This window comes from Geotrypetes seraphini, chromosome 6 (genome assembly GCF_902459505.1).
Source record: "Geotrypetes seraphini chromosome 6, aGeoSer1.1, whole genome shotgun sequence".
Taxonomy (NCBI): Eukaryota; Metazoa; Chordata; class Amphibia; order Gymnophiona; family Dermophiidae; genus Geotrypetes; species Geotrypetes seraphini.
In genome coordinates, this window is record NC_047089.1 from 63,258,778 (window position 1) to 63,273,440 (window position 14,663).

Here is a 14,663-nt window from a genome sequence, read left to right on the forward strand (position 1 = left end):
ACATTTTCCTTGGCTTCTTACAGACACAGAAGAACTTATTTGGAAACCACAAAAGATGCTGGGTGAAGGAAAAGTGATTTAGATATGCAGAGGCTTTCCCAAAACCAAGAGGTGGCTCTTTTTACCAAGGTGTGCTAATGGATTTAGCACACACTAAATGCTAAGAAGCCCACAAGAATAAAATGGGCTTCTTAGCATTTAGCATGCACTAATCATTAGTGCACAGTTAGGGTTAACATATTTGAAAAGATAAAAAAGAGGACTCATGGCAGTCGTTCATAAAGCGCCTCTGCCTGGGGCAGGAGTGTAAGAAGATCACTCCTACCCCGGTTCACCACTGGACTACCAGGGATTTTAAATGTATGTTTTTTACTAATTGGGGATGCGGGAGGGAGATGAGTCTGCCAGGACAGGAGGCAGAAGGGTTCCCCATGGCTTACAGCAGGCCCGGTGGAGGTCTACAAGGAATCAGGTGAGAGGGGGAACAGGGTGCAGAGCCTGGCAGGGTAAGGGGGGGGCTTGGTGCAGAACCTGGCACGACGATGAAAAAAACAGGGGAAAACACCACCACAAATACAAATATACAGGAACCAGAGTGGAATTGTCCAGATAAGAATGATGTGCGACAAAAAAGTGGTTCTCCGATTTGTCTGGTTATATGAATATCTTTATTGTTCAAACATCAAAATGACACATTCTCCATTGAGTTGGAGAATGTGTCATTTTGATGTTTGAACAATAAAGATATTCATATAATCAGACAAATCAGAGGACCACTTTTTTGTCGCAGAACCTGGCACTGCAGGGCACTTGAATTCTGGTTTATATTTGAGTCAACCTTTTTCTCTCCTTTTTTTTTGGGGGGGGGGGGGGAGATACCTTGGTTTATATTCAAGTATATACGGTATACTCGTACATATAGTACACACAGAAATGTCTACCTTTGGAGCAGGTATAAATGTGTGCATCAGCATTTTAGCACTGTTGGGGCTGGTTTCTGAGAATTTATTTTATAAATGCAACATAGACATTTATAAGAACATAAGAATTGCCGCTTCTGGGTCAGACTAGTGGTCCATCATGCCCAGCAGTCCGCTCACACGGCAACCCTTAGGTCAAAGACCAGTGCCCTAATTGTGACTAGCCTTACCTGCATATATTCTGGTTCAGCAGGAACTTGTCTAACTTTATCTTGAATCCCTGGAGGGTGTTTACCCCTATAACAGCCTCCGGAAGAGCGTTCCAGTTTTCTACCACTCTCTGGGTGAAGAAGAACTTCCTTACATTTGTACAGAATCTATCCCCTTTTAACTTTAGAGAGTGCCTTCTCGTTCTCTTTACCTTGGAGAAGGTGAGCAACCTGTCTTTATATCCACAAACCTCACCATTTAAAATATAAATACTGTATAATGAATATTTTTTTTGCAGACCTCAAAGGCTACCCTCAGAGGAGTTCTATTTATCCCAACTGAGCTTCGATATGCCAATTTCTTCATGTCCTTCTGTTTAATTGTAGCATTTCTCATTCACTACTCATTATTTAAAAAAATATACTCTAGATCAGGGGGTGTCCAACCTGCGGCCCAGTGAAGTATTTTGTGTGGCCCTGGTCGAGGGTGATGCAGTGTTTTACTCTGCTGCCCCTGGGTGTTTACCGTCTTGCCGGCTCCCTCCTCTGTCTTGCTGCAGCGTTTGCGCAGCCCCAGAAACATCTTTTTCGGCCAATGCCCAGGGAAACCAAAAGGTTGGACACCCCTGCTCTAGATTATACATATTTCCTTCTTGTTAAGGGAGTTTCTTAACCAGCACATTTTTTAAATTTCTCACATAACATCCCGTTACATAATTATCCTATACAAGCAATGGTAGTATTAATCAACACATTTTAAGGAGAACACATAAGAACATAAGAAGTTGCCCCCGCTGAGTCAGACCAGAGGTCCATCTTACTCAGCAGTCCGTTCCCGCGGTGGCCCATCAGGCCTAGTGCCTGAACAGTGGCCCCTGATTAATTTTGTAACTTACCTCTAATCCCATCCCTATAATCTACCTCTACTCTTATCTGTACCCCTCAATCCCTTTGTCTTCCAAGAACCTATCCAAAGCTTCTTTGATCCCCTGTAACGTGCTCCTGTTTATCACATCCTCTGGTAGCGCGTTCCATGTATCCACCACTCTCTGTGTGAAAAAGAACTTCCTGGCGTTTGTTCTAAACCTCTCCCCTTTCAATTTCTCTGAGTGCCCCCTTGTATTTATTGATCCCCTTAATTTGAAAAATCTGTCCCTGTCTATTTTTTCTATGCCCTTCATGATCTTGAAGGTTTCTATCATGTCTCCTCTAAGTCTCCGCTTTTCCAGGGAGAAAAGCCCTAGCTTTTTCAGTCTGTCAGTATATGAGAGGTCCTCCATGCCCTTTATTAGCTTAGTTGCTCTTCTCTGGACTCTCTCAAGTACCTCCATGTCCTTCTTGAGGTACGGCGACCAGAACTGAACACAGTACTCCAGGTGCGGGCGCACCATAGCACGATACAGTGGCAGGATGACTTCCTTTGTCCTGGTCGCGATACCCTTCTTAATGATACCCAACATTCTGTTTGCTTTCCTTGAGGCCATGGCACACTGCGCCGACGCCTTCAATGTTGTGTCTACCATCACTCCCAGGTCTCTTTCAAGGTCGCTCACCTCTAGCGCCGATCCCCCCATTTTGTAAGTGAACATCGGGGTTTTTTTCCCTATATGCATGACCTTGCATTTCCCTATGTTGAAACTCATTTGCCACTTTTTGGCCCATTTTTCCAGTGTTGTCAGATCTTTTTGGAGATCTTCGCAGTCCTCCATGTTATTGACCTTGCGATATAGTTTGGTGTCATCCGCAAATTTAATAACCTCACATTTTGTTCCTGCCTCCAGGTCGTTAATGAATATATTGAATAGGAGCGGTCCCAGCACCGACCCCTGTGGAACTCCGCTTGTGACCCATTGCCAGTCTGAGTAATGTCCCTTTACTCCAACCCTCTGTTTCCTGTCCGCCAGCCAGTTTTTGATCCATCGGTGGACCTCCCCTTGCACCCCATGGTTCCATAGCTTCCTTAGTAGTCTTTCGTGTGGCACCTTGTCGAAAGCTTTTTGGAAGTCAAGGTAAATGATATCTATGGATTCCCCTTTATCCACCTGGCTGGTTACCCCCTCAAAGAAGTATAATAAATTTGTGAGGCATGACCTGCCCTTGCAGAAGCCATGCTGGCTCGACTTTAGCTGCCCATAGTTGTCGATGTGTTCCCAGATGCTGTCTTTAATCAGTGCTTCCATCATCTTTCCCGGGACCGGCCTGTAGTTTCCTGGGTCTCCCCTTGAGCCTTTCTTGAAGATGGGCGTGACATTTGCTATTTTCCAGTCTTCCGGAATCTCTCCAGTTTTTAGGGATAGGTTGCATATTTGTAGAAGAGGCTCAGCTATTTCGTTCCTTAGTTCCTTGAGTACCCTTGGGTGAATGCCATCCGGACCTGGCGATTTGTCGCTCTTTAGCCTGTCTATCTGCCTGAGGACATCCACCTTGCTCACCTCTAGCTGGACCAGATTTTCATCCTGCTCTCCTTTTACGATCTCCTCAGGCTCCGGAATGTTGGTTGTGTCCTCCCTTGTGAAAACTGACGTGAAGAACTTATTTAGCCTGTCAGCTATCTCCTTTTCCTCTTTTACCACTCCCTTTCTGTCCCCATCATCCAAAGGTCCCACTTCCTCCCTTGCTGGTTGCTTCCCCTTAACGTACCTGAAGAATGATTTGAAGTTTGTTGCTTCCCCTGCCAGTCTCTCTTCATATTCTTTTTTTGCTTTCCTAACCACTCGATGACACTCCTTTTGGTGTTTTTTGTGTTCCTTTTGGTTCTCCTCTGTTTTGTCCTTTTTCCATTTTTTGAATGATGCTTTCTTGTCACTTATCACCTTTTTCACTGCATTTGTTATCCACACTGGGTTTTTTGTTCTATTTTTTTTGCACCCTTTCCTGTACTTGGGGATGCACAGGTTCTGTGCTTCGTGCACTGTGCCCTTGAGTATGGTCCAGGCATTTTCTACGGACTCCATCTTCCTTGCGCTGTCGTTGAGTTTCTTTCCCACCATTTTCCTCATGGCATCATAATTCCCTTTTTTGAAGTTAAGTGCAGTCGTTGTAGTTCTTTTCACCTTTGATGATCCAATTTCTAGCAAAAGACAATTATTCATATTCCCACTTTTTATTCCGATTTCTTTTTATTTATGAAAATCTTGCTTGTGATCCACCAACAAAGATCATATTTGTACTGCTCTGCTTTGAGCTATCATCAACCACTGTTTGATCAGCAGATAAGGGAAACCAAACCAAATAAAAGAACAGGGACAAAACCTAACTTGTTGATTTTGGGAGCTGAAAGCTTTCTGTCCTCTGCTATTAACTGTTCTAGCCTACATACTCAGATGAAGGGATCGAGGCTGTAATTCTGTCATTCCAAAGTTAGGGTGGAGAGGGAGTCTGTCAATTAGTCATGGTGAAAAAAAAACACAACAACAAAATATCATGTAATATCAACCCTACAAATTCAAGGCCTTTACTACTGCAATAAGGTTGAATAAATAAAAGATTTAAAAAGAACATCACAACTGCAAGCCATACAATCAGCATAAAGTATTGTTTTTTATATACTCTATATAAAGCATAATGTATAACAAATTTCCCCCAACTATCCAAACCTCCCCCTTTTCTACCTCACTGTCCCTCACCTCCCCATATCTAGTTGAGAGGGAGCTTCCTTGATACACATATTCACCAGTCAAATATTCAGAGAAACACTGTGCTCTATGTGGCAAAGTCCACATATAGTCTCCAGATTTGCAAAATATCTGTAATTTATAGTCTCCAGATTTGCAAAATATCTGTAATATTTTAAATACAAATAAAAAATGTAATATTTGAAAGAAATGCTAGCAGGTTCTTCTACAGTTAGGGATGTGACTTCACAGTAAGAAATGAAATCTGGGTATATTACTCCCAACCACACACAAAAATCAAGAGCATGCAGCAGGCAAGGTTGAAAATGACAAAAGAGAGAGACCCAAATGCAGAGTTCAGGCAGAGCTGCCACAATACCCACAAAGATGTGTCATCACAGCAGTTACCGAGTGCTTTTCTGAGGACCAAGTGTATACAAAATGTAGCACAAGCAAGCACAGTGGCCATTCCCAGTTTGATTATGACTATATTACTTCAAACATATCACCTTATCTTATTTATCCAAGGTTATTATTAGCTGTCTCAGACGTCCTTTCTGTTCTAGCCTCAACCAGCATTGCTTGGAAACCTGGATACAATCAATGCTGCACACAATAACCTCAAAGTCCATGCACACCCATTTAAGGATACACTTCTTTGGTGAAGGATTGCTGCACAATATGAATTAACTATCCTTCTCCAGGGAATACACCCATCTATAATCATAGAGTTGTTTTGCAGCACACATATAAATGCTCTCGAGAATGCCCCAATTTGTGCAAAGTGAAAAAATAACTTGTCAAACATAATTTGTCTTGGCTGGATGAGGCACCAACTTAACAATCTCATCAAAGCACCATATGAAGAGTTGGATACCTTAGCCATAGAAGTCTTTGGCTTTTGAGAGGATGTCAACAGTAGGCTAGCACACAGGAATCAGCCTCAGGAGCAATATATTTAAAAAGACTCTTTACTATATAAAACAATGATTGGGGGTAATGGTGGATATGACAATGAAGCCGATGGCACAGTGCGCAGCGGCTGCTAAGAGAGTGAATAGAAAGCACAGTTACTTACCGTAACAGGTGTTATCCAGGGACAGCAGGCATATATTCTCACATGTGGGGTGACGTCATCTACGGAGCCCCAGCGCGGACAGCTTTTCAAGCAAACTTGCTAGAAGTTTCAAGTTTGCACACTGCACCACGCATGTGCTAGCCTTCTTGCCCACTAGAGGGCGCATCCCCACCTCGTGGTCCTCAGTTCCATATCATAGCAAAAAAGCCATCCCCGGGGAGGTGGGCGGGTTGTGAGAATATATGCCTGCTGTCCCTGGATAACACCTGTTACGGTAAGTAACTGTGCTTTATCCCAGGACAAGCAGGCATGATATTCTCACATGTGGGTGACCTCCAAGCCAACCAAAAAAGGGCAGGTGGGAGGATGGCAAATTATGAAAACAGGTTACGTAACACCGACTGGCCAAACCGGCCGTCGCTTCTGGACAAAGTGTCCAGACAGTAGTGGGAGGTGAACGTATGAACCGAAGACCAAGTGGCAGCTTTACAAATGTCCTCCATAGGTGTAGATCGGAGGAAAGCCACAGAAGCTGCCATCGCTCGGACTTTATGACCCGTAACACGACCCGCAAGCGGAAGTCCAGCCTGAGCGTAGCAAAAAGAAATACAAGCAGCTAACCAGTTTGACAAGGTGCGCTTTGAAACCGGGTGTCCCAAACGATTAGGATCAAAGGACAAAAATAATTGAGGAACCTTCCGATAAGACTTGGAGCGTTGGAGATAAAAGGCCAACGCCCTCTTACAGTCAAGGGTATGAAGCGCCGCCTCACCAGGATGAGAATGGGGCTTCGGAAAAAACACCGGAAGGACAATAGACTGATTGAGGTGGAAATCAGACACAACTTTAGGTAAAAATTTTGGATGGGTGCGAAGAACCACCTTATCATGATGAAACACCGTGAAAGGAGGATCCGCCACCAAGGACTGTAGTTCACTGATCCGACGAGCAGACGTGAGTGCAATCAAAAAGACTACTTTCCAAGTAAGAAACTTAAGATGCGACTTGTCGATGGGCTCAAAGGGAGGCTTCATCAGCTGAGCCAAGACCACATTAAGATCCCACACCACCGGAGGAGGTTTCAGAGGAGGATGGATGTTCACTAGCCCCTTCATGAAACGAGTCACCAGAGGATGAAGAGAGAGAGAACGACCCTCAAGATGCCGATGGAATGCTGCAATGGCACTGAGATGTACCCGAATGGAAGTCGTTTTCAGGCCAGACTCAGACAAATGCAAAAGATACTCCAGAACCGAAGCCACAGGCACCGAATCCGGTTCCAGACGATTCAAAGAACACCAGGATGAAAACCTGGTCCATTTCTGAGCATAGCAAAGCCGAGTCGAGACCTTACGCGAGGCCTCTAAAATGTCCCTCACGGCCCGAGACACCGGAATCGAAGTCAGGGGGAGAGAAACCAAGCAGTCAGATGTAAAGACTGAAGATTGGGATGCAACAGCGAACCCCGACTCTGAGACAGCAGAGAGGGAAACACCGGCAGAAGCAGAGGTTCCCTGGTACTGAGTTGAAGAAGTAGGGAGAACCAGGGCTGCCTGGCCCAACGAGGCGCAATGAGGATCATGGAGGCTCCGGTCGATCTGAGATGAACCAACGTTCTCAAAATCAGTGGAAACGGCGGAAACGCATAAAGGAACTTCCCCTCCCAATCGAGAAGGAAGGCATCCGCCTCGAGACGATCCGGAGAGTAAATCCGAGAACAATAGAGGGGCAGTTTGTGGGTCTCCGGTGAGGCAAACAGATCCACCTGAGGAGTTCCCCAGCGGTCGAAGACCATGCGAAGGACCCGGGAATTCAGAGACCACTCGTGCGGCTGAAGAAGACGACTGAGCTTGTCCGCCAGCCGGTTTTGCTCTCCCTGAATGTAAACTGCCCGCAGGAATATGTTCTGCGAGATCGCCCAGTCCCAAAGGCGGAGAGCCTCGTGACACAGAGGCCAAGAGCCCGTACCCCCCTGTTTGTTGACATAGTACATCGCTACCTGGTTGTCCGTCCGCACGAGTACCACCTGGTCGTGCAGTAGGTGGACAAAAGCTCGCGCAGCTAGAAAAATGGCGCGAAGCTCCAGCACATTGATGTGACAACGACGGTCCTCGGCCGACCACAGAGCCTGCGTCCGCAGACCGTCCAGGTGAGCTCCCCACGCGTACTCGGAGGAGTCCGTCGTCAAGACCTTGGTGTGAGGAGGAACGAGAAACAGCAAACCCCCTGACAAATTGGAAGAGTTGGTCCACCAACGGAGCGATCGACGTAAGTAAGGGGTCACCGATATCCGGGAAGACACCGGGTCGCGATCCTGTCGCCATTGCGACGCCAGAGTCCACTGCGCGAGCCTCAGGTGCAAGCGAGCGAAAGGCGTGACGTGAACCGTCGACACCATGTGACCCAGCAAAACCATCATGTGCTGGGCCGACACCTCCCGCTGCCCCTGACAGTGGCGGCACCACCGAAGCAGGGTATCCCGCCGAAGAGGGGGGAGAAAAGCGCGGAGGCGAACCGTGTCCAGCACGGCTCCGATAAACTGGAGAGACTGTGCCGGGCACAATTGAGACTTGGGAAAGTTCACTTCGAACCCCAGGTCTTGTAGAAGATTGATAGTCTGTCGGGTTGCTAAGATAACCCCCTCCCTGGACGGGGCCTTGATTAGCCAATCGTCCAGGTAGGGAAAGACCTGTAGACCCCGCGTGCGCAGGGCCGCCGCCACCACTACCATACACTTGGTGAACACCCGAGGGGACGACGCCAGACCGAAAGGAAGAACCCGATACTGCAGGTGCAAATCCCCCACTTGAAAGCGCAAGAACCTGCGGTAAGCGGGATGCACCGGAACATGGGTGTATGCTTCCTTCAAGTCCAGGGAGCACATCCAATCCCCCTCCTCCAACAGCGGATAGAGAACCGGAAGCGATAACATACGGAACTTCTCTCGGACCAGGAACTTGTTGAGCTTCCGTAGGTCCAAAATGGGGCGCAAGTCCCCGGTCTTTTTTGGGACCAAAAAGTAGCGGGAGTAAAACCCCCGTCCCCTCTGATCGGGAGGAACCACTTCGACCGCCCGGAGGGTCAACAAGGCCCTGGCTTCTTCCTGGAGAAGGGCCAACTGGTTCCGATTGGGAGGGCAAGCCCCGGGTGGCAAGTCTGGAGGCTGACTGGAGAAGTTGAGCGAATAGCCCTCTGAGATTGTTCGGAGCACCCATGCGTCCGACGTGACTGCCGACCAGGCCCCGGCAAAGGTCGTCAGCCGACCCCCGATGGGGAGGGGATGGTGCGAAATTGCGGTGAGGGCCCGCCCCCAACCGCTTATCCCGTCAAAAGGACGGCGCGGTCTTGGCGGCCCCCTGCGCGGCAGGTTTAGAGGGGCCACCCCTACTCTGTTGGGGCTGTCGTCGTGGCGGCGGTCTGGAGAAGGCCGGCGTCGACTTCTGAGGGTACCTCCTCGGGGGCTGCCGGAAGGGACGCTGGGCAGGAGCCTTAGGTTTCGGCCGTACCAGAGAGGCCAGGGAGCGTTCCTGTTTGGACAGTCGCTCCGTCGCCGCATCCAAAGAGTCATCAAATAATTCCACCCCAACGCAAGGCAAGTTTGCCAGGCGTTCCTGCAAATTTGACTCCATCTCGAGGGTACGAAGCCACGCCAGGCGGCGCATGGCCACCGCACAGGCTGACACCCTCGAGGCGAGTTCAAACGCATCATAAACGGCGTGGAATAAATATAGGCGCAGCTGGGCCAGATTCGAACTAAAGGTGGCGAACCGGTCCCTATGCGACTCAGGCATCACCTCACGAAAAGAGGGGAGGTCCTTCACCATCGTACGGAGGAAGGAAGAGTACGAAAATGCGTAGTTCAGGACCCTGGTAGCCATCAGAGAGTTCGCATAGAGACGACGCCCAAATTTGTCAAGGGTCCGGCCCTCCCTACTCGGCGGGACCGTCGCCAAGACCCTGGAGGGCTGCGATTTCTTGACCGCCGACTCCACTAGGAGCGAAGTATGGGAAAGTTGGCCCTTCTCGAACCCCTTGATGGGGAGGGTACGATACTTAGACTCCATTTTGGAGGGGACCACAGCGACCGTCAAGGGAGCCTCAAGATTCCTCAGGAAGGTCTGACAGAGGACCTTGTTAATCGGAAGGCGCGGGGACTCCCTAGGGGGGGCAGGAAGATCCTGCTCCTCCAAGAACTCCTTGGTGTAAGTGGACCCTTCAGACAAGTCAACACCCAAAGCCGCAGCCATATCCTGCACAAACCTCGTAAAGGATGAGGGTTTAGCCGGAGGAGAGGGAGACCGAGACTTCCCGGCGGAGCCGAAGGGAGAGGCCTCGTGGGAGTATCTGGGCTCCCTACCTGACCCCGACCCCAACGAGGCACATTCCTGCGACCTCGACGGAGTCAGAGACCGTGTGCGTCGGAAGGAACCCTTCGGGGATCCCCCCGGGGTCCGAGGCACCGAGGCCCGACCCTTCGGCCCCGGCGAGGAAGCCCGGGAGCTCTCCCTGGCCGGAGACCGGAACAAAATGGGGTTATCGACCCGCAGGTCCCGCACCTGCAAGGCATCGGCCCCGGCCGGCGACGAGCGACCACGCCGCCGAGGCGAGGTCCGAGACCGCTTGGCCTTCCTCGGGCGGCGCCTCGCCCGAGACCTGCCCGAGGGCGATGAACCTCGCGAGGACGAAGACGAGATTCTTCGCACCCGGCGCACCTTGTCCTTTGGGCGCACGCTACGCTCCGGCGGATCCCGCGAAGCCGGGTCCGAGGGTACCGCCGAGGTCGAGGCCGTGGGCGCCTCGGGAGCCGAAGCCCCGGTACCCGAGGCCGAGGTCGCCAACTGCGGGGCCACCGAGGCCGAAGCAGCCGAGGCCGAAGTAGCCGAGGCCGAAGCCTGCTGCAGCTGGTCAATGGCCCCGGTGAGCTCCGAGGCGATTAACGCCCGGAGCAATTCCTGAAACACGGGGATTGTCATTCCCTGTGGCAAGACCTGCCGCGGCTCCTCAGAGGGCGACCTCGGTATCGAGTATTCCCTCGGGGCGGCGGACGCGGGCATCTTGGGCTTAACCGAGGCGGACCCACCCGCCGACGAGCCCGAGGATGGCTTTTTGGACGATCCCGGAGCTGAGGAGGGAAGTGGAGACTTACCCGAGGCCTTGGAAGAGGCCAGCTGCTTCGAAGGCATCGAGGCCCGAGGCGAAGCCGATGGTCCCGAAGCTGAGGTCGAGGCCGATGTCGAGGCCGAGGTCAAGGCCGGGGCCGAAGCCGAGGCCGAACTCGAGGCCTTCCCCGGAGGGGACTCGACCGAGAAAAGTTCTGCCATGCGGGCTTTGCGGCGTTTAAGTGCCCGCTTCTGGAAAGTGGCACACTTCTCGCAGGACGCCGTCGGGTGTTGGGGCCCCAAACACCGCAAACAGCACCCGTGCGGATCAGTAATTGATAAAAGCCGATCACAGCGCCCGCACTTTTTAAAGCCCGTGACGGGCCGGGACATGGGCCCAAAAGAGAGCCGGGAACAAGCGAGGTTCCTCGGCCACGGCTACCGGGAGCCCCCGGTAGCTACGAAAGGAAACGAAATTTAATTAATTTTTTTTTTTTTTTTTTTTGTAAAAGAAAGAAAATAAAGAAAGAAGAAGACAAAAAAACGCAGCGACCGTGCGAAAAACCCTACACAGCCGCGGCGACAGAAGGCACAATTTAGCACAAATTCTCCACAGGGCTTCTGGCTCCGCGGATGAAAATGAACTGAGGACCACGAGGTGGGGATGCGCCCTCTAGTGGGCAAGAAGGCTAGCACATGCGTGGTGCAGTGTGCAAACTTGAAACTTCTAGCAAGTTTGCTTGAAAAGCTGTCCGCGCTGGGGCTCCGTAGATGACGTCACCCCACATGTGAGAATATCATGCCTGCTTGTCCTGGGATAATGCTAGGTATAATCAAGAAGGGTATTACTACCAGAACGAAAGAAGTTATCCTGCCGTTGTATCGGGCGATGGTGCGTCTGCATCTGGAGTACTGCGTCCAATATTGGTCGCCGTACCTTAAGAAGGATATGGCGATACTCGAGAGGGTTCAGAGGAGAGCGACATATCTGATAAAAGGAATGGAAAACCTTTCATACGCTGAGAGACTGGAGAAACTGGGACTCTTTTCCCTGGAGAAGAGGAGACTTAGAGGGGATATGATAGAGATTTACAAGATCATGAAGGGCATAGAGAGAGTGGAGAGGGTCAGATTCTTCAAACTTTCAAAAAATAAAAGAACAAGAGGGCATTCGGAAAAGTTGAAAGGGGACAGATTCAAAACGAATGCTAGGAAGTTTTGCTTTACCCAACGTGTGGTGGACACCTGGAATGTGCTTCCTGAGGGCGTAATAGGGAAGAGTACGGTACTGGGGTTCAAGAAAGGATTGGACAATTTCCTGTTGGAAAAGGGGATAGAGGGGTATAGATAGAGGATTAATGCACAGGCCCTAGACCTGTTGGGCCGCCGCGTGAGCAGACTGCTGGGCACGATGGACCTCAGGTCTGACCCAGCGGAGGCATTGCTTATGTTCCAATATATGACGCATGAGCTGTTTCTTGCCCCACTGAGGTCCTTTATCTGGCTTGCTATAACTGCTTCTTAGCACTTCAGAACCCACACTACAATTTCTGACATATTTCTGTAAGACTTAGCACAGCCACAAAGTTATCTCACCTGTGGCAACCCAAGGCACTTATGTCACCAGTATTACAGCAGGACCAGACTGAGAGACCCAGAAAAAAGTCAACTGCTTACCTGCAGCAGTCCAGAATAAAGAAGTGAGTTGCAGTGCATAAGTAAAATTTTGAAATAAATAAAAGGCAAAATAGTAAAGGAAAATGTATAAAAATGATTTTTTGTCATGTAATGCAAGGCAGGATTAGAGTGTTCAGTTTTTCCTGATTCCTAAAAAATGTTTTTTTGCAAGTACCTACTGTAAGAAGGAAGAATGCAGAAATATAACAAAAATAAAATGAAAAATAAGGAAAAAAAAAAAGAAAAATTTGTAAACAACAGAATCAGGAGGGGCCAATATGTGGAGTTTTCCACTGACACCTATAAAAATTTGACTAGTTGCTAGTGTTTCCCCAACTCTGATCAGAAATTTGAGGAAATATATTGGGGGGTCAAATCTGAATAAGAAAATATGAATGGGGGAAGAGAATAAGTGAGAGAAATCGGAGGAGCTGCAGGATGAGAGGGAAAGGATTAGAGGGAGGATATAGGGATAAAATTGAGGGGATTAGAAGAAGTACAAAATGGTGAGGAGGGAGCACGCGATGAACATGGAAGTGCTGCAGAGTGTGAGTGAACAAATTAGAGGTATTGTAAAATGTGAAGGAATCATCCTTCATTCTCTTGACTGTCTTCCCTGTTCCAGAATCCCTTCTTTCTCTCGCCTCCATTCCCTTCTTCGCTACCCCATGCACTTTTCTTCTCCTTTCTCTGCTTCCTCCCCTCCCTCTAAGCCTCAGTCCTCCCTTTATCCTCATCCTTCTACCTCTCCTGCCCAAGTTCCCGTTTCCATTTCCCTCCTCCATTTTCCAAACCCAAATCTTCTCCCAATCCTACGCTCTTGTCTGGAAATATTTTACCTACAAATCACTTAATTTTAACACCTGTCTTTGTAAGAGATAAGAAGATATCCTAGCAAAAAAGCATCTTCTTCTACAACCCATTGCTGTATGCATAAAACCGTGGAGGGGCATAATCAAAACAAACATCTACGTCCATTTTGGGCCTAGGGCACTAGTCATCCAAAGTCAGCAGTATCCAAAATGTTTTTTTCTCCAAAAATCGTCTACTTCTACATCCAGACCGCCACTACATCTATCTTTATACCACATTCTCATCCAAAAAACACCTAGAACAAGACCTTTTGAACATGGGAGGGGCCAGCAAAGTGATGGACTGGCCACCCAGACATGGCAACAGAGTAGTGTGGCACCTTACAGGGCACTGCTGTGAACTTCACATAAAGGGTGCCACTTAAACATCTCACCATAACTCCCTTGCAGGTCATGGTGAGCCCCCCAAAACCTACTATACCCACCTGTCTACAACCCCAATAGCCCTTTTGGCTGCAGGTGCCACCTATATGGCAGTACAGTAGGGTTCTGATTGACTCACATTTTCCACCTTAAATACAGTGATTAGAGTGGCTAATGGGCCTCCTTTCTATGGTTCACCGGCCCACCCCCCTCCCCGACTACTTAAGCCACCTCTCTGAAGCTCTTAGGCTTTCCTATACCAAGTGCTGATGTTCTGGATGCAGGTATGTATCCAGAACATATGTTTTTAGTCCAATTTTTATGGCCGGGGTGGGGGGAGAGGCATGTCAATAATCACTGGGGGAGTGTGGGGGGGGGGTTTGTATTTTGTGTCTGTAGTGGTTATCAGGTCACTTTGGATGTCTGAGCATCCGACAGAGCGGAGTGGAGAATATGACACAAGAGTCTAGTATTGTCAGCACCATATCTCCCCTTCATGAAGCCCACTTGGTCTCTATGGATCAGGCTGGGCATGACATGTTCTAAACGTAAAACCAATAGTTTAGCAAAAATTTTATAGTCCAAGTTCAAAAGGGAAATAGGGCGGTAATTCTTCACTAGTTGAGGATCACGATTTGGCTTCGGTAGGACGATGATGTTCGCTTCCAGAAATCGATGTAGATTATCGGGGGAGTCTATCAGATGTTGGAAATAGGTGAGGAGGTGTGGCGTCAAGAAGGAGGAAAGAGTTTTGTAGAATTCGGAAGGAAGTCCATCAGGACCGGGTGCTTTAGCAGAAGGCATTGAAGAGATAGCTGTAGTAATTTCTTC

General features: G+C 49.0%; 1 protein-coding gene across 1 annotated transcript in view; it reads right to left on the reverse strand.

Moving 5' to 3' along the window:
• Positions 1 to 14,663, reverse strand: part of ITM2B (integral membrane protein 2B) — a 91,400-nt gene that overhangs the window by 44,725 nt on the left and 32,012 nt on the right. The window lies entirely within an intron of this gene.